This window comes from Caretta caretta, chromosome 26, assembly GCF_965140235.1.
Source record: "Caretta caretta isolate rCarCar2 chromosome 26, rCarCar1.hap1, whole genome shotgun sequence".
NCBI classification, from domain to species: domain Eukaryota; kingdom Metazoa; phylum Chordata; order Testudines; family Cheloniidae; genus Caretta; species Caretta caretta.
The window spans coordinates 1,326,374-1,352,658 of record NC_134231.1 but is presented as its reverse complement, the minus strand read 5'-3'; the positions used below and the strand labels follow the sequence as shown (position 1 = coordinate 1,352,658).

At 47.1% G+C, this 26,285-nt stretch overlaps 1 protein-coding gene across 2 annotated transcripts in view; it reads left to right on the top strand.

Moving 5' to 3' along the window:
• IDO1 (indoleamine 2,3-dioxygenase 1) overlaps positions 1 to 26,285 on the top strand; it is a 65,211-nt gene that overhangs the window by 2,739 nt on the left and 36,187 nt on the right. Inside the window, exons 3-6 of one of the 2 annotated variants that reach the window (XM_075123467.1) lie at positions 22 to 2,234; positions 2,394 to 2,558; positions 2,656 to 3,305; positions 20,555 to 20,791. The gene's annotated coding sequence lies outside the window, so the exon portion shown is untranslated. Of the gene's footprint in view, positions 1 to 21; positions 2,235 to 2,274; positions 2,559 to 2,655; positions 3,306 to 20,554; positions 20,792 to 26,285 lie in introns of those variants that run through there. The other variant, XM_048829350.2, reaches the window with a different exon arrangement.

The following is a 26,285-nucleotide window of genomic DNA, read 5'->3' as shown; positions in this document are numbered from 1 at the left end:
GCTCCCTCTCTCCGTTTCCAGCACGTGAGGAAGAAAATGGGAAGGAGGAAAGAAAAGATGATCCAGAAGATGGAAGAGGAGGAGAAAATACACACCGGGCACAATGACTGTCCTGTAACTAGGGTGGAAGTCCCTCTTCTTTGTGGGGTTCGGGGGAGGGGAGAGCGCCAGCCTGAACCCAGTAGTACCTTGGGCAGTGAGACCTCCCTATAACTAGGGAGCAGGTCTCTTCCCCCTCGGCTCCGTTAGCTGGCTGGGGAGTGGTAAGAAGGGTGCAGATGACATCCCTGTGTCTCAGGGATGTCATCGAGCTCTTTAATCCCCATGGGTAATGTAGCCTCCCTGCAAGTAGAGTTCAGGTCTCCCCTTTTGCTGTGGTGGGTTTAAGAACCGTTGGCATGCTACTCGGTGACCTCCCTGTAATCGGGGTCCGGCTCACGTCCCTGTGGTTGGTGGGGTTTAGGGCTCACTTACTAGGCTGGACGCCAGTGACCTGCCTGTAACTTTGGGTTTTGGTCTTTTCCCTTTTGGCTTTCTTGGCACTGTGGTGCTCCAGCAAGGCAGTCAGGAAGACCGCTCGCTTCACGAGAGTTCAGGTCTTGATTTTCATTCACACAGATATTGAGCCCTTAAGTACCTTGAGACCAAGACTGCCCTGTAAGTGGGAAACCGTGCTGTCTGGCTAGCCTGCCTGGGCGCCCAGTAAGTAGGGTTCTGGTCTCGTTTCTCTCTCCTATGGCATGAGCAGGGTGACCTTTTTTGCCTTTTTAATACGCTGGGCCCTTAGCCTTTCCCAGTTTGCTCTTTTTCTGCTTTGGGAAGTGCTGTGTCATCTGGTATGTCTGTGCTGGAGAGCGAATGTGGTGTGCATGGGGTGAAAGGTCTTTGGTTATTTTATTTTGTAAATTGCTGCAGCTTTTGTCTTTTGGTTTGGTTTGAATGAGCTCTTCCCAGAACTAGAAAATGCTGTTTGTTTGGTTTTTTTATGCCCCCCATTTACCCGTATAGTGGCACGATTGACTGTTTGGGTCTCGTGCCTTAACGCTGAAAAAGCGTTTGGGCCCCTTGCTAAGATCCTCTGTGCATCACTTCCCTCTCCCTTCTGGGGGAATGTCGGACTTCCAAGAACCTTAGGTCTGAGGGACCTCCCGGTAACCAAGGTTGAGGTCTCTTGGTATTGTCCATTAAGCCAGCCGGTGAGAGTGGCCACCGTGTAAAGATGAGCCCTGGTCACATCCCTGTGCCTTGGTGGAAGGGGAGATTAGAGATTTCTAATACCTTTGGGGATATGACCTGCCTGTAATTTGGCTTCAGGTCTCTCTTTTTTTTTTTCTCCCCTTTGGTACGTTAGCCACCTTGTTTTAAGATTTCCCCGCTCTCTTCTCTTCTCTTCTCTCCTCCCCTCCCCCCCCCCCCATTCTCGAGGGTACCAGTCTTGTCCCTGGTCCTCTCGGCTCTTTTTAGTACCTTGGCCTTGAGTGGCCTCCCTGTAATTAAGTGGCAGGTCCCATCCCTTGCTTGCAGGGGGTTAGTGAACCCTTTGGGGACCAAGAGCAGCGAGACCTGCCTGCAACTGCAGTTGAGGGGTGTCTCCTTCTTGCTTTCTCGTGCTTCTTCTTTTTAGCTTCTGAGTCAGAGTGACTGTCCTGGAAGAAGGGTGCAGGTCACATGAGTGGGCATCGGGAGCTGGCGCTAGCTAGAGCAGTGAGACCACCCTGTAACCACGGTTCAGATCGTTTTCCTCTTTTTCTCTTGGGCTTGTGAACCCTTGACAGGCTGCTCGGTGTGACCTCCCTGACTTCTTTCTCGTTTATGTGGGATTAGGAGGCTGTCTTGGTCCCCTGAGAGCTCCTTGTAACTTAGGGTTTTGGTCTCTGGACAGCCTGCAAGAGCAGCATAATGACTAGAGTGACCATTCTGTAATTGGGGCTCAGGTTATGTCCATCCCGCTCATGGGGGGCGGGGGGGCAGGATTCGGGTCTTAATTTTGTGGGACTTCTCTGTAATTGGGGTTGTTTGCTCTTGTGGGATTATGGCCCTTTAGGCTAAGCAGAGGGACCTCCTCTATAGTTAGGGTGCAAGTCACATCAGCCCCTTTGCTGCTGCTGATATGCACTCCAGAGGGCCAGGACTGTGTCCAGCTCATCCTGGGTTCTACAGCGACGCCTCCTGGGTTCTGCCTCTTTTGATCGTCTGAGTCCAGAGAGTCTGCAACAACTGCTGGCGAGTTCAAGGTTCCGTTCAACCCTTTACCTGGTTTGTTTGTTTGTTCTTTTTGTTTTGTTTGTTAAACCAGTTAGTACACAGCACCTTGTGTCTGTGACTCTTGCTGTTTAAAGTGCATTTCTCACTAACAACCCCCCAGCATAACATGCTGCTGATTTATTTCATAGTGAGGAAGCTGCTGGCTCCACAGTAGGGCATCAGTTGAGTCTTTGGCACTTTGGGAGAGTTGGAGGCCTGGGCGTCGAGTGTGCCATCAAAGCACATGATGGAGACAGCTCAGAATTCCCTGCCAGCTATAGGTCGAAGGCTGCCTCTGGAGGCAAGAAGACAAGGTAGCAACTTTAATGCACACTGTTTATATTTGAAGATCTACAGACTCTCTTAATCCTGTCGTAACCTGTCTTGCACACTCCCTCTCTCCGTTTCCAGCACGTGAGGAAGAAAATGGGAAGGAGGAAAGAAAAGATGATCCAGAAGATGGAAGAGGAGGAGAAAATACACACCGGGCACAACGACCGTCCTGTAACTAGGGTGGAAGTCCCTCTTCTTTGTGGGGTTGGTGGGGGAGGGGAGAGCGCCAGCCTGAACCCAGTAGTACCGTGAGCAGTGAGACCTCCCTATAACTAGGGAGCAGGTCTCTTCCCCCTCGGCTCCGTTAGCCGGCTGGAGAGAGTGACCACCCTGTAAGAAGGGTGCAGGTGACACCCCTGTTACTCAGTGAGGAGGTTGAGCTCTTTAATCCCCATGGGTAATGTAGCCTCCCTGTAAGTAGAGTTCAGGTCTCCCCTTTTGCTATGGTGGGTTTAAGAACCGTTGGCATGCTACTCGGTGACCTCTCTGTAATCGGGGTCCGGCTCACGTCCCTGTGGCTGGTGGGGTTTAGGGCTCACTTACTAGGCTGGATGCAGTGACCTGCCTGTAACTTTGGGTTTTGGTCTTTTCCCTTTTGGCTTTCTCGGCACTGTGGTGTTCCAGCAAGGCAGTCAGGAAGACCGCTCGCTTCACAAGAGTTCAGGTCCGGATTTTCATTCACCGAGGATATTGAGCCCTTAAGTACCTTGAGACCGAGTGACCGCCCTGTAAGTAGGGTTCTTGTCTCTCAGCATGTGAGCTCCAGGTGCTAAACCCTGCTGGCTGGCTAGTCAGCATGGCCCACCCTGTATCTAGGGTTCTTGTCTCTCCCCTTGTGAGCTGTGAGTGGGGAAACCGTGCTGTCTGGATAGTCAGCCTGAGCGCCCTGTAAGTAGGGTTCTGGTCTCATTCCTCTCACCTGTGGCATGAGCAGGGTGACCTTTCGTTGCCTTTTTAATATGCTGGGCCCATAGCCTTTCCCAGTTTGCTCTTTTTCTGCTTTGGGAAGTGCTCTGGTATGTCTGTGCTGGAGAGCGAACGTGATGTGCGTGGGTGTGGAAGGTCTTTAGTTATTATTTATTTGTAAATTGCTGCAGCTTCTTTGTTTTTTTTTTATTTTGGTTTGGTTGGTTGGTTTGAATGAGCTCTTCCCAGAACTAGAAAAAGAACTGTTTTTTTTTTTATGCCCCTCATTTACCCGTATAGTTGCACAATTGATGGTTTTGGTCTCGTGCCTTAAGGCTGAAAAGGCATTTGGGCCCCTTGCTTAAGTTCCTCTAGACCATGTGATCTCCCTGCCTCATCCCCCTCTCCCTTCTGGGGGAATGATGGACTTCAAGAACCTTAGGTCTGAGGGACCTCCCTGTAACCAAGGTTGAGGTCTCTTGATATTTATGCTCCATTAAGCCAGCCGGTGAGCGTGGCCACCCTGTAAAGACAAACCCTGGTCACATCCATGGTTCTCGGTGGAAAGGGAGATTAGAGCTTTTTAATACCTTGGGGATATGAACTCCCTGTAATTTGGCTTCAGGTCTTTTTCCCTTTGGTACCTTAGCCACCTTGTTTAGCGATTTCCCTAGAGCAGCAAGACCTGCCTGCAACTGCAGTTCAGAGGTGTCTCCTTCTTGCTTTCTCGTGACTCTTCTCCTTTTTGGTTTCTGAGTCAGAGTGGCTGTCCTGTAAGAAGGGTGCAGGTCACATGAGTGGGGGATCGGGAGCTGGTGGCAGCTAGAGCAGCAAGTCCACCCTGTAACCACAGTTCAGATGGTTCCCCTCTTTTTCTCTTGGGCTTATGAACCCTTGACAGGCTGCTCGGTGTGACCTCCCTGACTTCTTTCTTGTTTATGTGGGATTAGGGGGCTGTCTTGGTCCCCTGAGAGCTCCCCCTAATTTAGGGTTTTGGTCTCTAGTCATTATGCTGCTCTTGCAGGCTGGCCAGAGTGACCATTCTGTAATTGGGGCTCAGGTCACGTCTCTCTCGCTTATGGGGGGAATTCAGGTCTTAATCACGTGGGTCTTTGGGACCTTCCTGGAATCAGGGTTGTGTCCTTGTGGGATTATGGCCCTTTAGGCTCAGCAGAGGGATCTCCTCCACAGTTAGGGTGCGAGTCACATTGGCCCCTTTGACAGGTTTCAGAGGAACAGCCGTGTTAGTCTGTATTCGCAAAAAGAAAAGGAGTACTTGTGGCACCTTAGAGACTAACCAATTTATTTGAGAAGTGAGCTGTAGCTCACGAAAGCTCATGCTCAAATAAATTGGTTAGTCTCTAAGGTGCCACAAGTACTCCTTTTCTATTGGCCCCTTTGACACTCCAGGCACAGTCCTGGCCCTCTGGAGTGAGTTTCAAGCTCACCCTGGGCTCTGCAGCGACAACTCCTGGGTTCTGCCTCACTTTTGATCATCGGAGTCCAGGGAGTCTGCAACAACTGCTTGCGAATGTAAGGGTTAGTTCAAGCCTTTACCCCTTTTCCTGTTTTGTGTTTTGTCTGTAACAAATGTCTGATATATATCCTCTGTGGACACACAGATACTATACATTGCTATGATTTATGCTTTATACTATGCAAGTGAAATATTTTGGGTGTTTTTTCTTATTTGCATCACGAGGTATATAGAACCAATTTTTAGATCTCTGGCATTATTACTTTAAGTGAAGGCCTTTGTTTTGTATAGTCGTATTTAAAAAAAAATACGACTATACAAAACAAAGTACTTCTTAGAAGGAGGAGGTTTTTAAATGCTTGCAGTTCTAGTATTCTCTTTCAATTCAAACAGAACTAAAATTCAGGACGTTTGGAACTAATGTCAAAAATTTGCTGCTGTTAAATGTTAATAGGAACAAAATGAACTTTAACAGAAGTCATCAGATTTAATAGTAATATTAAAACTATTAAATCAGTCATACTTAACCCAAAAAGATTATGAAATTTAATATGAATATTAAACATTTGTACACTAAAGTATAGTGTAAAATTATTGTTGCATTTTGGTCAATCTTTTTAAGACACCCTTTCTAAATCGCAAAAAGAAAAGGAGTACTTGTGGCACCTTAGAGACTAACCAATTTATTTATAATAAATCGGTTAGTCTCTAAGGTGCCACAAGTACTCCTTTTCTTTTTGCGAATAGACTAACAAGGCTGTTACTCTTAAACCTTTCTAAATCAAATCTCTGACAAAAAGCTATTCCAGACTTACTGTTTTTTAAGGAACTGAATCTTATTTGACCTTTTAAGTTATTTATATACTGAAGAAGGTGGTGGGTGTTGTGTGTGTGATTTTTTTTAGGTCTCTCTTAGGTACCATATTTATATTCCCAAGGGAATTCTGCAGATTAAATGTTTAAACTATGGAATTGAACCTGTTAAGACTCTTACACTTTAACACCTCCTTTATGTAACAGAGGAAGCTGGATGCTCACCCAGGTGATATGGGGTAATATGGTGAAGCAATCCAGCCTGAATTAGTTGAGCTCTTTAGTGTATAGTGTTGCCAACCCCAAATGTTGAGTAATCCTGTCAGGCTCACCAAAAATCCTGAGGTTTTCTAAGAATAATAGATGATGTGTTCTTTGTAGTTACCCTCTGCTTTTTGAGCTTTTAGGGTGCCCTGGTGACACATTTTTGTAGCTTTTTGCACAGCCACGAGGGCTAGAAGGTTCCATCTTTAAGAATGGAGGCTGAAATTGTCATATATTCACTTGACTGTAGGAGCTGGGGCTTTATAGTCTCATGATCAATATTCTGGGAACAAAGATGAACAAGTTAGTTTAGCGTGCTCTATATCCATTCTGCCTGGATGCAGATAATTATTCTTAAACTGTTTTTAAGACTCGTGTTCATTATTCAGATTAACTTTTTTTTTTTTTTTTGTTCGGCCAGGGTTTATTCATCCATAGGTTTGGGGGTTACTTCATGGCATTCCTGCCTAACTGTTGTGAAGGCGGCACCTTTTCAGCATCCTGGAACTTCTGTGCTCCAGACTCCTCAACTGAGAGGCATTTACTGAAGTCAGAAAGCTAGCTCTTTCCGTTTGCTCTTTTCCCTGCCACCCCAGCAATTTCCCCCTCTGTTTCCTAGCTCTCATTTACTACTTTCTCCATGGGACAGATCACAAAATAAGTTAGCCAGGAGAATGACAAATAGGTTTGTTTGTTACCTGGCTAGTTGATATCATGTTCTTGTTTCCGCCTTTTTTTTCTTTTGCTGGCAGCCAGCAAGTCCAGACTGTCTGACTAGGCCTTCAGCTATGGTTCAAAAACTGAGAGTATCTTACATTCTTATTTGTACCAGCTGAACTTGGCACTGTTCAGTTCATAAGCTCAGAATTCAGGGGCTGTGTGCAAGAGTGGCTTTGTACCATGAAGCTCTATTTAGTTTTATGTTGCTGCTGCTGCTGCCAGTAAAAGTGCTACTTTGCTGACTCACATGGCATATGGGTGTTCTCATACAGGAGAATGTGGGAGCAGTGCTGAATTTCAGTGATGCTGTAGACAGTTTAATCTCTGGATACATGCCACTTTGCATAAACACCTTATGGTATGTAGTTGTAGCCCTCTTGGTCCCAGGATATTAGAGAGACAAGGTGGGTGAGGTAATATCTTTCATTTAACCAACTGCTGTTGGTGAGCTGAAGCAGTGCTCTGTATGGCTCGAAAGCTTCTCTTTCCAACAGAAGTTGGTCCACTAAAAGATCTTGCCTTATCCACCTTGTCTCTCCAAAAAAGTGTTTAGAAATGGTACCCTTAGTATGAAACTGTTTAATCTTAGAAAAATGGTGTCACCCCTGAATATATACTAGATATTAGTGCTTGGTTACGTCGATTCCAATCAGGCGTGTGCTGCGTGCACTGTTGTCAGAAAGGTTTTCCATTAGCAGCTTCCATCGGGTTGGCGAGGAAGTCCCCTGGACTGGCGCCTCTGTGGTGCTCAAGATATGACCCTGCCGACCTGACCTCCCCCTTCAGTTCCTTCTTGATGGCTGTCGGAACCGTGACTTGCTTGCTTCGCAAGTGTTGCCTTACCGTAATTACCTAGTTCTTGTTTTGTAGTTAGTATAGTTAGTCTAGGTGTTTGTTTGTGCGTGGGATATTTCCCTATCCCCCTCAAAACCTTGGGCTCGTGGCATGTCCCAGCGCCCGAGAAGGGGTAAGTCTTGCAAAGCATGTAACAAGCCCATACCAAATACTGACCTCCATGCCTCTTGCCTGAGGGGTCTAGGGGAGGTGCATCAGACCCAGAGCTGAAAAATCTGCAGGGCTTTTAAAAAAGCAGGATTTCCGTGTGAAGCGGCTGCAGCCTGCTCATGGAATCCCCACTTTGTCAAGGATCTACCAAGGATCAGGTGGAGCACTCTGACATTGGTTCGCAACTCTGGGCCGAGGAAGGACTCTAGTGTGAGACTCACTGCATCGGTGATCCCTGCCACCGCAACAAGGAGCAGCAGCCTGGCACCACTCTACTTCCCCGGTGCCCCACAAGCACCATAAAAAGACAGAGGGCACTCTCCTCAGAGCTGTGGAACAGCCAGGGGTTGGTTTGCTGCACCCAAGGAAGGCCAGGCTCCCAGACGGCAAGAGTCGGTGCCGTTGACACAGGTTGGGCAGATGCCAAAGGAACTCATGGGTAGTCTGGAAGCCATTGTGCAGGGGGTTACTACTGTGGCTGTTTTTAGACCCCCTAAGCTTACCATCAGGCCCAAGGTACCCCTTCTAGGGGCTCTAGGTCTGTGATCTCAGGACGCCGCCCTTCCCAGTCCTCTAGAGGCCTGCCCCTCAGGGAGCTGAAGCTGCCCTCTCCAGGCCACCCCCTCAGAGTGCAGAGGCAGGGCCAAAACCAGCTCGGGACCTGCTGCTAATGCATGGGACAGTCGTCCCTGCTGAACCAGTGGCCAGAGCCTGGTACAGTCCAGGAGCAACCCAGGCAGCTCGAGGGCCGGGAGGCCCTGTACCACCACTTGCCACCTCATCTTCCTCGCCCAATGAGGCGGTAGCAGGGGCGTCAGCCTCAGGGCCCCCGCCTATTGAGCGCAGGGCACACCAAGACCTGCTCTGTCACATTGCCCGCAACACTGGCCTGTAGGAAGAGGAAGCAGTCGAGGCAGAGGACCCTACGGTAGACCTTCTTGCCCCAAAGGTCCCTCCTGGGTGCCGCTACTGGTAATAAAGACCATAAAACACTAAACACCCTGTGGCAAAGTCCAGCCTCCATTCCGCCCACCACTAGGGGCATAGAGAGGAAGTAGTTTGTCCCTTCCAAGGGCTACAAGTACCTCTTCTCACACCCGCACCCTTGCTTCCCGGTTGTCTCGGCAGTAAACAAAAAGGAGCATCAGGGCCGACAGGCACCGGCGCCCAAGTCTACGGAGACTAAAAACCATGGACCTCTTTAGCAGAAAGATCTATCGCGCAGGGGACCTCCAGCTGAGGATAGCCAACCAGCAGGCTAACCTCAGCAGGTACAACGGAAATTCTTGAACTTCCATGTCGAAGTATAAGGAGTTCCTTCCAGCGGAATGAAGGGTGGAATTTTCCGCCATAGTCGAGGAGGGGAAGGCAGTAGCAAGGACTTCCCTACAGGCCTCCCTTGATTCAGCTAATTCAGCTGCCCGTCCCTTTCCTCGGTGGTAATGAGAAGAATTTCCTGGCTCCAAGAGTCCAGGTTACTTCCAGAAGTACAACAGTCCTTGCAGGACTGTTCTCAGACCAGACCGACTCAAAGCTGCACAGCCCGAAACACACTCTAGGGCAATTTCGAAGTCAATGGGGATGCACACGCCAGCTGCCCAGCACAAGCATTTCAAGCCTCAGCCGTAGCATCAGCCCTGCCCTAGACAAGACCCCTACCACTGAAAGGGCAGAAATAACAGGCGCAAGCCTTCAAACCATCCGTCAGGGCAGGGACAGGGCCCGACCGAGCCATTGTCGGGCTCCAAACAAGGTTTTTGAAGGGAGGCTCGAGGACGGTGTACCTGCCGCGATGCCAGATCCTTCCCTGTGCTTCATGAATCGTTTGTCCCACTTCTTCCATTCTCGGTCACAAATAACGTCGGACCGCTGGGAGCTCCGCACGGTAGAAGTGGGATATTCTCTCCAGTTCTGCTCCTCCCTTCCCTCCTACCCCCTGTCCTTGTCATGAGCAACTCCTTATCCAGGATGTGCAATCGCTCTATGACATAGCGGCAGTGGAGGAGATTCCTAAGGAGCAAGGGATTCTATTCCTGATGCTTCCTTTCTTCTCCCCAAGGCAAAGGGGTGGGGGGGGCCTCAGACCCATTCTAGACCTGTGAGGACTCCACCAGTTCATGGTCAAGTTGAAGTTTTCCAGGGTCTCTCTGAGCACGATCATACCTTCCCTGGATCTGGGAGAATGGTATGTCGCCCTCGACATGAAGGATGCATGTGCAGTTCTGGTCTCCCATGTTTAAGAAGGATGAATTCAAACTGGAACAGGTACAGAGAAGGGCTACTAGGATGATCCAGGGAATGGAAAACCTGTCTTCCGAAAGGAGACTCAAAGAGCTCGGCTTGTTTAGCTTAACCAAAAGAAGGCTGAGGGAGATATGATTGCTCCCTGTAAATATATCAGAGGGATAAATTATTTAAGCTCGGTACCAATGCGGACACAAGAACGAATGGCTATAAGCTGGCCATCGGGAAGTTTAGACGTGAAATTAGATGAAGGTTTCTAACCATCAGAGGAGTAAAGCTCTGGAATAGCCTTCCAAAGGGAGCAGTGGAGGCCAAACGACATATCTGGCTTCAAGACTAAGCTCGATCGCCTAATTTTGGCAATTAATTGATCGTTGACTGTTAGCAGTAAATATGCCCAATGGCCTGTGATGGGACACTAGATAGGGTGGGATCTGAATTACTACAGAGAATTCTTTCCTGGGTGTCTGGCTGATGAGTCTTGCCCACATGCTCAGGGTTTAGCTGATCGCCATGTTTGGGGTCGGGAAGGAATTTTCCTCCAGGGCAGATTGGCAGAGTCCCTGGTGGTTTTTCGCCTTCCCCTGCAGCGTGGGGCACGGGTCACTTGCTGGAGGATTCTCTGCATTTTTAAGTCTTTAAACTATGAGTTGAGGACTTCAGTAGCTCAGACATAGGTCAGGGCTTTGTTACAAGAATGGGTGGGTGAGATTCTGTGGCCCACCTTGTGCAGGAGGTCAGACTGGATCATAATGGTCCCTTCTGACCTTAAAGTCCTGAGTGTTGAGTCTACATAGCGATTAATCCGGCACACGGGTGCTTCCCGTGCTTTGTGGTCAACCACAAACATTACCGGTTCACAGCCCTTCCCTTTGGCCTTTCCACGGCCGCCCGGGTGTTCAGCAAGCGTATGTCGGTCGTGGCCGCCTTCCTCTGTTGACGGCAGGTGCAAGTATATCCTTACGTGGAAGACTGGCTGCTTTGGGGCCCCCTCTGCCTGGTCAGGGATACATTCCTTTGGCTGGATCTCTTCCTTAACGTATCAAAGTCGACCCTGGAACCAACCTAGAGGATAGAGATCATCAGGGTGGTCCTGGACTCCGTTCAGGTGCGGGCCATTCTTCCGGACTCTCATTTCCAAGGTATCGCGGGCCTCATTCAGGGCCTTCAGAGCTTTCCGACCTTGAGAGCAAGAGGTTGCCAGAGTCTCCTCGGCCACGTGGCTTCATGTACATACGTGACCCACCGCACCCGGCTCCGGCTTCGGCCCTTGCACCCCGGGCGGTAGACTGAGGCGAGCCATGCTTGTAACAGCCTGAATTCAGCGGTCACCATCCCGGAGCGGGTCCTCGCCTCCCTCGGCTTGTGACTCGATCCCTGGGTGGTGTGCGAGGGAGTCCCCTTTCACAGCCCTCAGCATCCTTGTCCCTGGTCATGGATGCATCAGCTCTGGGTAGGGCACTCATCTGAGAAACCTTTTGGAGTCGGGGGCTGTGGTCTCCATTTGAGCTCTCCCTCCATATCGACATGAGAGAGCCGATGGCAGTGTCTTGCTTGTTAAGACTTCCAGGCGCACCTGTGTAGTTTGTCCGTGAGAACTGCCACACAACACCATGGCCATGTTCTACATCAACAAGCAGTGGCGGGGCCCATTCCTCCCCGTGCCAAGAAGCCGTTCGGCATAGCCCGCTCCATTCACCTGGTAGCATCCTTTCTTCCCGGGATCCAGAATATGCTGGTGGACTGCCTCAGTAGGTCCTTCCAGTCACAGGAGTGGTCCCTCTGGCCAGATGTCATCCACCTCATCTTCCACAGGTGGGGGTTTCCCCAGATTGACTTGTTTGCCACCCGCAGCAGTGAGAAGTGCCCAGCATTCTGCTCCTTCCAAGGTTGCAGCCTGGCTTCCCTCACAGACGTGTTCCTGCTTCTCTGGACAGGCTACCTGCTTTACACCTTTCCTCCGTTCCCCCTCGTGCACGAGCTTGTGCTCAAGATCTGCAGGGATGGGGCAAGGGTGACTCCGGTAGCTCCAGTGTGGCCTCGCCAGCATAGGGACGGCATAGGGTGCTGGTGCGCCTCATTTTGGAGTACCTCCTGCACCTGAAACAGCAAGGCCTGGTGATGTCCTCCATGGAGGTTCACCTCGCTGCCATCTCTGCCTTCCACCCGGGCTCATCTGGCTGCTCTGTCTTCGCCAACCCGATGGTCGGTCGCTTTCTCCAGGGCTTGGACCGTCTCTAGCCTCTGATCTGGCAACCTGTCCCTGCATGGGACCTTAACCTTGCACTTTCAAAGCTCATGGGGCCCCTGTTTGAACCACTGGCCACGTGCTCCTTCCTGTATCTTTCCTGGAAGACTGCTTTCCCGGTCGCCATTATGTTGGCGAGACTTGTCTCCGAGCTTGGCCTTTCACACCAGCCAGGGTATTTTCCTGCCTGTTTTTTACCCTAAACCTCATGCTGGTCCCGGAGAGCAGTGGCCAGATTCCCTCTATGTCCACAGGGCACTTGCCCTAAGCTGTTCAGGAAATCACCCAGCTCTTCATTGCAGTGGTGGACCAGATGAAAGGCCTCCCTGTCTCCTCTCAAAAGATTTGTTCCTGGATCACGTCCAGCATCCGTGCTTGCTATGAGCTGGCCTGCGTCGTGACCTCAGCTCTCACCGCACACTCCACGAAGGGCCTGGCCTCGGCGGCGGCGTTCCTGGCCCAGGTACCGATCCAAGAAATCTGCAGGGCAGCGACTTGGTCCTCGGTGTGTAGCTTTGCTTCGCGCTACACCATCGTCCAGCACAGGAGAGACGACGCGGCTTTCAGTAGAACGGTTCTGCAGTCAACATTCTTTCACTGTGACCCCACTGCCTAGGTAAGGCTTGGGAGTCACCTCATCAGAATCGCCTGATTGGAATCGATATGAGCAAGCACTCAAAGAAAAAACGGTTACTCAGCTTCGTAACTGTTTGTTCTTTGGGATTTGTTGCATTGCAAATGTACCCCCCCTTCCCCCTGTCAGAGTAGCTGGCAAGAAGGAACTGAGGGGGCGCTAGGTCGGCAGGCTCATATATAGAGCATTATCTAGGCGCCACTCCAGGGGGCTCTACAGCCAACCCGATGGATGCCGCAGGGGGGGAAAAACTTTCTGACGGCCATGCGCGTGCCTGCCTAGTTGGAGTGGACACGAGCAACATGTCTTGAACAGTTAGTTACAAAGGTGAGTAACCGTGTTTTCCCTCTGATATTGACCCCTTCTTTCAGCTGTTGGAAATGGGCCACATCCACGCTGATTGAATTGGCCTTGTTAGCGCTGACCCCACACTCAGTAAGGCAACTCCCATCTTTTTATGTGCCGTATATTTATACCTGCCTACTGTATTTTAGTTGGGCATAAGCTTTTGTGGGCTATAACCCACTTCATCAGATGCATGGAGTGGAAAATAGTTGTGGCACCTTAGACTAAGAACACTTCGTTTTTACGTTACAAGGTTTGTCATAAAATGTACTGAATGTATTTCTGATTTAATTTCCTTGGCGTGAATAGCTGTTCCAGTGAGAAAATGCTAATGTACCATCAGTGCCTTGTTTGAATGCAAGGGAAGGGGTGTGCGCTTTTTTTCTCAGATGTCAAGGGAGCATGGGTGAGTGTAAGAACTTTGAAAATTTACCCAGTTTTTAGCCTGGCAGAAGATGTGAAATCTCAGATGCGTAGGTTTAACGTTCGGCACAATAAAGAGCCGGGGCGCCGATCAAACTTACAGCGACGGAAGGCCATTTCGGCCCTACCCCTGGAGACAAGCGTGTCTCCATAGTAACAGTTTACATTGAGTTAGCTCACTGCCTGAACATCTGCAGAGCATGGTCTTTTGCACGGCAATGTGCATCGGTTCTGAATGCTGCTGCTCTCACTACCATGCTGTAAGCATATTTGTGAGCACGAGTGGCATCACGGGACTGAAGACCTGCAGTATGACCAAAGGAAATGCCATAAATGCGGTGTTGGGTTCTTAAAATTTTGCCCACTTAAAACCGAATACCCCTGTAAGGAGGGTGAAGTCAGTTTCCTGAAAATCCCCTCCAAAGAACTAATGTATTTTTTTTTTAATTGTTAAAAAGCCAGTGCTCTGTCTTACAGCATTGGTCATGTTGGGAAATTGACAAGTAATAAATAACCTCTGGCTTTCTCTACTTTGTGAATGGACTAAAAAGTTGTAAGGAGAGCTTTATTCCAGGCTAGGCCAACAGGAGACCACCGATGAGGTGGCATCATATTGCGTGCTTGTAGGACTGCCAAAGGGGTCCTTCTTGGCAACCCAATTGTAAATTGAAGCCAGGTGTTGCTTAGACCGAAAAGCATATTGTATTTGTTGTTTCATTAAATAGAATGTTTGGTTAAAAAAAAATCACAAAATATTATGTAAACTTTCACTGTTGTATATGTTTATATATAAAATGTTTATACACACAAAAGCCAAATAATGCTAAATAGTCAAACTGAAACCGATTCCCATCGCTATTAATTGCAGAGCCTGCCTTTTTTCTAACTTACTTCAGGTAATTCCAGAATAGAAATGGGAGCGCGCTCCTCAGGAGAATGAAACAGACTTTTCTATTGTCTTTAAAGTCTCTGGTTCACGCTATTGCATGTTTACACTTTAGCCATTTATTTTCAAACACATGCAGAATGTGCTCATAGTTTTGTCTGTACCTAACTATCAAAAGGCAAAGACTCCTTTATCCTCCACTTGTCACTGGCTCTAGCGCATCGGATGCCTTTAAAGCTCAGCCTCAGATGGCCTGAAGCAGCAAATCCTGAACGATGGCACTGGGGAACAAGCCACCCGTGTAAGGCCCACGTTACAGCAGGGGTCCCCAAAGGCAACCCTTGTTAGGATGTTAAACTACAGCAACCAGGAAATTGACCCCTTCCTCTAGGAACAAGAATTTTCTATCTGGTATGACTTCTACAAGGGAAAGTATGCCAAGCAAGTCTTGATGAATGTGATATTCCAGAATATTGCAATAGCTTTTCAGTGTGGTGCCAAGAAGATGTTTCATCGTACACAGATGTAACTATAGTAATGGCCCTGGCTTTGGCCTGGAGTTCCATCTCCTGTGATGAACGGATACCGCGCGGCTCTTTTGCGAAGGCGAGGCTCACGGTGGGTGTTGGACCAATTATGGCAACAATAACAACAGGTTTTGCCAGATGCTGTCCGTCCTGTAGGTACTGTACCACTAACACACTGCTGATTATGGTATCATTTCTGTTATTGCTACTGTGTCTTATAGTTGCCTATCATCGTATATAGCAGCTGTTTCCATTATATGTACTATTCGTCATTGCGAAGGATCCCAAAGCCCTCGGTGCTTACTGATGTGTTCTCTTAGGTAGGGATTTGCACATCCACTGCTGATGTGCAGGCGTGTAATGACGTGCAGCAGAACATGTGGGATGGGGAAATAAGAATAATTTTGCGTCCTATGGAAGCTGCAGGGGGAATGTAGGTGTGACGTTATTGATGTGAACTGGGACCGTATAGATCATTGTCGGTGCGACCGAGATCCTGTAGTGGTGCCGAATCTCGTATAAAAGGGGTCAAGTAAGGTGTCTAAGAGAAGGTTATGGTTTGCTGGTTATGATTAAATACAAAAATGATACACGTGCACAGCATAAAGTTATAAGTGTTGGCTCCGTACTGTCTGTATTTCAGACTTGTGCTATGCTTCTGGGTGACACCCCAGACAATGGGCCATCGAGCAGGCTACGCGGTGCTGATGCCAAATTAAGGCCCAATGAATGTCCATTAAGGACCGTGGGCTATACAGTTGACCCTTGTGACTTGGCAAGGTATGCAGAGACCCGCCTATGGACCGAATTATCAGGGTTTTCAATGCCTTGCGCTGGATAGCAAGTCTTTGAAGACAATATGGGGGAGATGCATCGGCCTTTTATAGTCTCTTGCCATGTGGCCTCTGCTTTCTTTATCCCAGTCCTGCTTCTTGCCTCTGGGGGAACCTTGCTACAAACTGAAGCTCTGAACAAAGGACCGAATGACCCATCCCGGCTGCGGATGTACTCCGGAGACTTGATTTGAACCTGCAGTTAATTCCATTGCTGCTACAAGCCTGAACCAAGAACTTTGCCATTACTACATGTCATTGATTCCATTTAACCGATTCTAGCTCTCATCTATATCTTTTTCCTTTTCATGAAAAAACCTTCCGATTCTAAAGGATTGGGAACGGCGTGATTAGTATATCAACCTGGGTCTGGGGCTTGGCCCTTTGGGAGCGGGAGAACTTTTTATTTCCTTCCCCTTTGACCGGGGTATTGGTTTTCATAACCATTCATCCCCATAATGAGCGGCACTGGTGGCGATACTGGGAAACTGGAGCGTTTAAGGGAATCGCTTGTGTGACTTACGGTTAGCCAGTGGGGTAAAACCGAGGCCTTCTCTGTTAGGCCGGTTCGGTTTGCCTTCGTGTGCAAAGGAACCCCAGCCTTTGGCTGGAACAGCTCTGCTTTAAGCAGTTTGTCCCGAATCGGCATTCTCCGTTGGGTCCCACCAGAATCGGCATTGGTACAGTAGGCAAATGTCACATAGGTTTTTTTTACTTCCTTAGAGGTGACACCCCTACTCTTACAAAAACACCAAGGGGTCTTTAATGACCAGAAGTAGCCAAGAGCAGGGTGGTGAGTCTTTTTTGGGGAAGTCAGCGTGCATTCTGAAAACAGAATAGACATTGAGCACAGATTTCTGACGGGACCAGCGCCCGGGAAACGGGAGGCGGCTAAGCTTTTCTGCAGTTTACCCAAGCTCCTTGTGGCTTATATCGGTGTCAATTAACCTGTACGGCAACAACAGGCACGTCCATATCGAAATAGCACCGGACGGCTCTAGGCTCGGACGATTCCTCGCAGTTGCCGGAAATGACTGGATTAATCGGCGTTCTGAATAACGTGCCCGTTTGTCTCTCCCGTCACTTACGCTTTCGCTTTGCTCCCGCCAGGCACAAACCAAGTTCCCCTGGTTTGCTTCAGAGAAGCAAGTGCTCGAAGGGACCAATTTGGCAACTGCAGCGTTACATTTCTGGTATGCACATCTGCTCTCCGTAAACTCAAGTAGATTTTACATGTCAATAGGTTGGCTCTACTGGAAGGCTGAAGAGCTACTTACTTTAAAGAGTGAATAAATATTTAATTATAATTAGGGTCATATGAGGAGAGAATTGTAGTGGCAAGCAGTGAATTGCATCTGTGAAACAGTGTGGGGTCATGAGCGAATGAACGTTTTTGGTAAGGAGGTGTGAATTTGTTCTTAAATGTATGGAAGTTAAGCTTGCGTGCGTGGTGAGATCGCGGCTTTCGTATCCCGTAACAAGAACAGTGGTAGGAATACATCAATAGTGTAGCCTTTCCTCTTCGGGGGACCGAATATTCAAATGGCTGGCCACGGTCTGGAATTTTTAAAAAGCTTACAGCGCTCTGAGGTCCGAACGGTAACTCCGAGATGCAGTTTCTCTTAGCTTAATGTTCAAAGTCAAAAAGGATCAGGAGCCGGAAGGGCTCTCATAGTTGGTAGCGGGTCTCCCTGAAGCAGTGTGAGTTCAGGCCCCTCTTTTGTCCTCCCTCATACTAGGCTTTTAACAGCCAGGAAATTGAGGTTCTACTGTACTTCTCTGTTATCACCAGAGTTACGAACATCTTGGGAATGGAGGTTATCGGAACTGTGGTCAAAACGTTACAGCGGTTGTTTCAAATGTGTCAATGTTCACTTGTACACCTTTGCAACTCTACTCTGCTGACGAAAAATGCTGCTTTCCCTTTATAGCACTGGGTAAAACTGACTACTTTTTAAAAGGAATTTTTTTTGCGATGGGGTGTCTCTGCTGCTGCCCGATCGCGTATCTCTGGCTCCCAGTGAGGTGTGTCGTTGACCGGTCAGTTTGTCACTCCAGAAGCTTGGAGTTATGAGCACCACTGTATTGAAAACTTAGTTATGAGTGGGGAAAAGAATGAGTTTGGTTAAAGCACCCCAAAAAAGGTATAAATCTATGGCTCCGTTTATCTGTGTGTGTGTGTGTGTGTAAAGGAGGCCAATTTTAGGAGACACGTGATGTGGTCTTGAGTGTCTTACTCAATCTTTCTTCCAACATCCTTTGTATAAGGGAAGATGAGAGTTTTTATTCAGACTTTATTAAATGATTTTAAACTGGATTTATTAGCAGCCTTTTACAAGCATCCTCGCTGCCTTGACGACCAATGTAAGCCAGACAGGTGGAGAGCTTGGAGGGTTATGACGACGGGGGGGGAAAAAAGCTGGATGAAGGCTGAATTTGTAACGTAAAATTAAGCATAGTTGAAAATAGTTCTGTAGCCTGAGACTAAGCACAAGTGTGTTTTTGTTTTCCAGTCAGAGCTCCTGTAGTCATTCAAAATAAAATTGCTTGTCGGAGGTGTTTTTCCCTACCCTCCGATTCCAAATGTCACACGTGTCTGTCTTCTGCAGGCAGCGGTGCCCGTTCCTAAATGGCTTTGGAGTTTCTGGTATCTCCCCTTTATACCCTTGTATTGATAAGTAGATCATTCACCCCCCTGGATTTTATGTAGCGGTGCAAATCTGCTGTACGATGCGTAACTACTGTGTAGTAGACATTCAGTCCGTCTTACCTAGTTACGCAACCGTAAGTTTGGAGTAAGACAGTTAGATCGTGACAAACTCTAAGATCTTGGTTTAAGAGGAGAGTCATTTCCATCGGTTGTTCTCTCCTTTAATGGTGGATTGTTTTTAGTTCCTCCTTGTAAACAGATGAGCATCAGCTGCTTTCTAGGGAGGAGAAGTCTAGTAGGGACCGGTACCTGAGAGCACCCTCCATGTAAAATCGAGAGCAATAGCTGGGGGGTGGCAAATCTCGAGACCTATAGATATGAGCGAGCAACACCCCTTGATAAATCCCACTCCATCTTCGTGTCCTACAATAACCAGAACTAAATTAGTCTTTATCTCCTTGAATTAAAATAACGTGGCTATAGCCGGGGGGAGGGACAGTGAACTTTCTCACAACTGTTAGGTAGTGCATTTGTTTCTTCAAGCACGTCCTTTGTGGCAGAGTGCAATGACAAAAAGTCGTCCCATGTGTAGTGTGCTCTTTCGGGGGGTCGTCTACGGGCCTGGTCCTCAGCTAGTGTAAATTAGGAAAACCACATCGATGCCCAAGGGAGTCTGTCAATATACCTCTGTGGTGGTTCTAGCCTGACACATGTGGGTGTTTGTACTGCAAGTCTCTGAAAGGGGGACTGTCTAACGGTAGCTGTGACATACGTATCATTTCTGTTTGGTACGATAAAATGCCACCTGGGAGGGGGAGGAGGTGCTGGGTGTTTGTTTTGTTTTTTAATTGATTTCTTTTCTTTAGAAAAGCGTCTCTCTAATTTTAAATTGCATAATCCAATCACATGCACGGTCACCTCAGGCGTGACTAAAAATCACTCGGAGAAAGCACTTTCCTGTTGTACCGACTGGATTTGTTTGTAACACAAGCTTGCCTTTTACTGCTGGTTGGGGTGAAAAAGTATTAGTACTTAGGAAATTTTGTTTTTATATGTGCAAAGCTTGTTTCAACAAGCCTCTAAAATTTGACTACTGAGCCCTAAATCCTTGAGTTTTCTATATTAATGTACAGAAGTAAAACGCATTCAAAACTGTAGCCATTAGAAGGTTGGTGAATTCCACCGTTTTTATTATTTGGGGTTTGTTCTGCTACTAATGGACTTTAATTTCCAAGCATTTCAGCAATGCATTGTTGGTTTTGGTTAGAATGAGGTGGTTGGTGGGGAGGGGGAGAGAGACTAGTACAGGAGTCCCGAGTAGCGAAACTTTGCAGTCTTTATACCTGTCTCTCTTAATAGGAACAAAGGGAAGCTCTTCTTGGGAAAAGTTCAGACCCTTTTCTTCTGGAAAACAGACCCTTTTTATTATTAAAGCAGGAGTAAGGACAAGAAACAATGTAATAAATACGGTCTATTACTAAAACTTGGACATGTCCTTTAGTTCATGTTAAGTGGACTGGAACTTTGTCGTTTATGCCGTTTAACTCCCATAACTAATCTGTTTTCATTAACAAAGCATTATGGGGTGCAACCTCACAGGCAGCGAGCCAAAATCTTGATTGTTTTTTTTCTCCCAGTCAGTCGTACTCAAGAGGATGAATATTCACACTTGTACACAGTTTCATCATGTTTAGGATGAATATATAGAAATATGTCATATTTATATGCATGTAAAGATACTTTATGCTAGATATTCCAGCTGGCTCGATGAAGTTTGAATGTTCCTAGGAAAGCTCAGATGTGCATTGGTGTCTCCCAAACACTCGCGAGCAGAATGCTCGTAAGTAACAGTGGACTGTGCTGTAGGAAGCACATATGTTCTCTACGTACAAGCGTAGGGTGAAGGGGTTATTCAGGTAATCGTTGACCAAATCTGTCTTGACTACTCCCAAACTAATAAGTACACAATGGCGTCTTCTACGAACGATTTGGCTTTTTGCAGGCTGTGTGACTTGCCTAGACAGGTAGAGACTCCATCTTGCGGCCGTGATGTTGCGCACGAGAGAGATTCTAAAAGGCCCCGGAAACCCCTCCATTTGGTCTTCAGCTGGCTCAGAAGATAGCCTCTGCACCCAAAGAGATGCCTGAAAGAAACTGGAACAAAGCACAGTAACTACAGGGGCGATCCAGACCGGGAAGGCGTCTAGTCTATCAAAGAAGCTGATCGGAACCTCTGTGGGTGAGATTTACTTTGCTTTCATAAGCAGACAACGTACACCGCTTATTTTGTACAGAACAAACACTACAAGTCTCCTACTGTATTAGGCTTAACTGTGCATATATAAAGTCAAAGAAACACTTTTACCTGCATTTACTTTGTCAGAACCAAATTAAAGCGCTCTAACCCACAGCAAGTAATTTTGTATAGAGGGTGGACAAAGGCGTTGAGTGAATTCCTGGGGGAGCACAGAGAATTCGATCAGCGTAGTGTTAAATACTCTAAAAGTAGTAATTGGGGTTTGGAGCCCCCAGGGAGCGGGGAGCACGTTCTAAGCTGTTCTCCGTTGGGGCTGCGGTTCCGACCCGGGTCAGTTTTGTAGCAGGTGCAACCAGGCAGGGTAGTGACGTCCCGGCTGCTGAGGAAAATGGGCTCGGGGTAGGCTCAGCACAGCAGGGGCGGGCGGGCGGGGGGGGGGGTTCGTCTCTGACCCAACTTGTCGCACTGCCTACCCTGACGCCTGCTTTCCCTTTAAATCGAGCATTGGAATGGAACTTCAGAGTGTGCGTGTGTGCGCCCACAGCCTCGTAATCCATGTTGGGGGAGAGGGGGGTGTAATGTACATTCTGCTGTAACAGCTTTCATAGGCTTGTGCATTTCCCGTGTAAACACGCAGTGGGGGTGTGAGCAGTGGAAGGTGTAGGAAGTAAAATATTGGGACTTGGCATCAGTGGAAGAGAGGCTCATTTTATTTAATTTTTTTTTGTATGCACAAGAAAACCATTCCTTACTCCCTGTCTTGTAGGGGGATTGTCAAACTCTTTGTTTTAAGATTACACCGCTTTCATACCCCATAGCGGACCTCTGTAGTAGTCCGTCCAGGCAGGCCTGTGTGTAGAGAGAAACTTCTTACAGGAAGTTTGGCCACTAGGGTCATTGATCAGTAACATTACTGACCATCTAGTTACTTTATTTTCCCTGGTGTGTGACTGACTTCTAGTCTGATAATTCATTAAGGTGGGGGGAGCGGCGGTGTGTAAGGTTTCCAGTTCATCTACGGGTGGAGGTATCGGGAGACTCCTCTCCCCCTCGACGAATGGGTGAGAGAGTTCAGTGTTTTCCTCGCAGTTGCCTCTAGCTGTACTGAGCTGGCAGAAAGTCTGGTGCATGTGTCTTTTTTTGCATAATGAGGAAATAGTGGCGTCACTGACCCACCCGCTCCCTGAAAACATGGCTTGTGAAAGGGGAAGTTTCACCCCTTTATCCCCCCCCCCTTTGATGAACCTCCGTGTTGTTCCCACTGTAATCTGTTTGTGCATCCTTCCCCCTCCCATATACCGCCAGCGTGCAACAGCAAGAACAGTGATTGATTTTACAGTCTGGGAGGGCCCAGCCATGCTCACAGAGGATTGGGAGGCAGTGTTGGCAGCGGACCTCCTCCTCCTCTTCGTCCCCTCACAGATTTCAGTTTTTACAATGCTTCTTACCCGTCAGTGGAGCATGGCACTGCGTGCTGGTCTTTGCGCTCAGAAGCTCTCTCCTTGTTGACCCCCGAGAGCAACATGCCTGTTAAGGGCAAAAGCCTCTTCGCTTATCTTGAAGCCCCTTGGAGCGTGGGAGACTTGGTTGTACGCTAAGGAGGGCTAGAACACCTTCGCTGTCTGAAGGGTACGTGTTGAGGAAGATGGCTTTAGTTTTGTACTTTGCCCATCCCCATTGCAAATACTGAGTAGTGTGATGTGCTGTTTTTATGACCTACATACTGATATGCCTGTTCCGCAAGGCTCAGCAAACTAGGTGTGGAGGTGTTTTCTTCAGGTGTTTAGTTTAAAAAAAAAAATATGCCCGGAATCACTCAAGCACTTGACCTAGTCCTTTTGTACAAGGATTCAAATGTGTGTGGCACTCAGTGGTATACAATTAGAGTCCACTTATCAATCTAGAGCTAAATATGGATGTGAAATGTGGCTGTCACAGATTTTAGGTGGGAGTAGCTGTAATAGGGCCAAGGTGGTAGATAAAGGAATGATCATAGAAACAGTTATTATTTATTTCAGCCTACTGACGGTCAAACCAGGCCACATTTGGCATACCGGTCCAATGACCAAAGAAATTGCCGCTGTGATAAATCTTCCTCAGATCTTGGCGCACGCCATCTTTGTCTGTGTTTCGGGAGGTAGCCTTGGCAGTTGCACATTGCTCTGACCGTGAAGCATTTGCAGCCTCTCTCTTTCTATGTTCCAGATCTACTACTGGCTCCATGAGGTTGCTTTTTCAGTCATAAAAACACAGTCCATGTGTATTGAGCAAATTACACAGAAAATCTTGAGCAATGAAATCTCAACTGTACATATGAATCTATCTTGCTGTGTGAAAGAGGAGAGGTAATTTGTATCTGTTGCATGTTAGTAAGTAAATCTCATGTGTTAAACCTGACCGTACGAAGTACGTGTACACACAGATTTACTGTGTAATTGACAGCTTATAGATTAGCTATTTTGAGTAAATACCAGGTAGTATAACGCTATCACACCAACATTTTTATACTTGAGTACCATGTTGTGTTCTTACAGATAAAACCATCCCAATTATCCATGCATGACAAATTTTAATGTAGATTTCAGAGATAAGAGGGAGTTACTACAATCTGAGTTGACTTTAAGACCGATCCGCATAAAGCGGATAGCGTAGATGGGATGTTTCAGAGTGGCAGCTGTGTTAGTCTAAGGTGCCACAAGTCCTCCTTTTCTTTTTCATGTAGATTGGTTTAAACTGGTAGGTGATAAAGATACAGGGGTGGAGTAGTTTCAACTTGATCAAGTAGTTTAACAAACACGCTACTCGGATAGAAGTTGAACTGTTTAATCGTAAAAAGATCTCCATTGTGTAAAGGGACTCAACTTGATAAACCACCCCAAATGGAACCATCAACCTGACGGAGACAGCATAGTGTGACCAACTACATGGTTGTAATTTGTAAAATGAGCATGCTCATTTTACCCTCTTCATTGTTTGTTCAACTTGCTGTCACTTGATCAATACAATTATACCATAGCAAAACTACAACCTAGTTAATAAAGCTGTGCAGCGATAGTGATGCAAAACAGTTAACTACATGCTATTTCTTTTCTAGTAGTACTCTAAAGATGTCAAATTTAACTGATCAGTTAGTTAATCCACACGGGAAACAGTTTGTTTATGTATAGATGGTTATCTTTGAGTTCACTGCTGTCATCTAAATACCAAGATCTGTTACACAATTTCTTAAGCATGTGGCATAAGCATCTAGACCATAATATGAGATTGTACACTAGTAGTTGAATGAGCGATTCCTAATCGCGCATACATTACTGCTGTGACTACATACTTTTTAATTGTAGTTTGGATATGAAATCAATAAGAAGTATGGTTTGTAAGCTGACAAATTGTTACTTTGGCAAGATAGGTTATCAAGTACCTTACATTAATTGTACACAACTAATATTTGATAACCTGCCTAAAACTAAAGACCTGTGCATGTTAAACTGATATCAAACTACTAAGAATTTGAGTACATGCACAATAGCTGTGTGTAGTTATTGCGCACTACTCAATTGAAAAAGTATCAACCTACTACCATTTACACTCTAACCCGATTATTCCTAAATAGAAAAGGTCAAGTGATATGACACTAAATATACTAGTATATTTTATCAGTTATACTATTACCAATATTAACTGTATTTGCTGAGAAGATTTTTACCCTAATCTCAGAAATGATTATTCATTGTTTACTGAATTCAAACCTGACTTGTTAAAGATCAAGTCATGCAGATTAATCTGGTTAGAAACTCAACCATAAATCTCACTGAATTTACAGCTACTTGTCCATTAACAGGGAAATTGTACATCGCTGACCTTAACTGTCCCACTGTTTCATCTGATAAGGATTACAGATCTTCTTTTCCACTGTACTAGTTACAGATCGAGAGTAGCAGCTGTGTTTTTTTGTGGATACAGACTAAGGATGACAACTTGTGGCACCTTAGCTTATGCTCAAATTTGTTAGTGTTACAGTGCCACAAGCACTCCTTTAACTGCTAGCAACAATTAGAAGGAATAGTTTAAAAAGAAGTGTTTGATCACCAAGTGGTTTAAAGTCAAGAAACAATACATCCACTGCTTTCCTTTACTTGAACGTGCTGCCAAGAATACTGTCGGAGACAGTGTCAAAAGCTTTGCTAAAGAAGTATGGGCTGGATGAATGCACTATAAGGTGGGCAGAAAGTTCGCTAGATTGTCGGGCTCAACGGGTAGTGATCACTTGATACCAGCTGCCAACTAGACATGGAGCCATTGGAGGGCCCCAGGACTGACCCCTGGGGCCGGTTTTGTTCAATATCTTCATAAATGATCTGGAGGATGGTGTGGATTGCACCCTCAGCAAATTTGCGGATGATACTAAACTGGGAGGAGTGGTAGATACGCTGGAGGGCAGGGATAGGATACAGAAAGACCTGGACAAATTGGAGGATTGGGCCAAAAGAAATCTGATGAGGTTCAATAAGGATAAGTGCAGGGTCCTGCACTTAGGACGGAAGAACCCAATGCACAGCTACAGACTAGGGACCGAATGTCTCGGCAGCAGTTCTGCGGAAAAGGACCGAGGGGTGACAGTGGACGAGAAGCTGGATACGAGTCAGCAGTGTGCCCTTGTTGCCAAGAAGGCCAATGGCATTTTGGGATGTATAAGTAGGGGCATAGCGAGCAGATCGAGGGACGTGATCGTTCCCCTCTATTCGACATTGGAGAGGCCTCATCTGGAGTACTGTGTCCAGTTTTGGGCCCCACACTTCAAGAAGGATGTGGATAAATTGGAGAGAGTCCAGCGAAGGGCAACAAAACTGATTAGGGGTCTGGAACACATGAGTTATGAGGAGAGGCTGAGGGAGCTGGGATTGTTTAGCCTGCGGAAGAGAAGAATGAGGGGGGATTTGATAGCTGCTTTCAACTACCTGAAAGGGGGTTCCAAAGAGGATGGCTCTAGACTGTTCTCAATGGTAGCAGATGACAGAACGAGGAGTAATAGTCTCAAGTTGCAGTGGGGGAGGTTTAGATTGGATATTAGGAAAAACTTTCACCACCCTCCTTGTGAAAAACACTGGAATGTGTTGCCTAGGGAGATGGTGGAATCTCCTTCCGTAGAAGTTTTTAAGGTCCGGCTTGACCAAGCCCTGGCTGGGATGATTTAATTGGGGATTGGTCCTGCTTTTGAGCAGGGGGTTGGACTAGATGACCTCCTGAGGTCCCTTCCAATCCTGAGTTACTTTTAACTGCTTGGATGAGTAGTTGACACATCTTCTAGCAGTTTCAGTAGTCAATCTACCAGATGGATTGTCTACCTTGAGCTGTACATCTCTTGATCTATCCATCCATTGGATCAGTTTGGGTGTTAGGGACTACCTCAAAGACCTGGTCAGCAAGGATGTGACATTTTGTGTTAGATGAACAAATCTCTGGTTACCTGAAAAACACT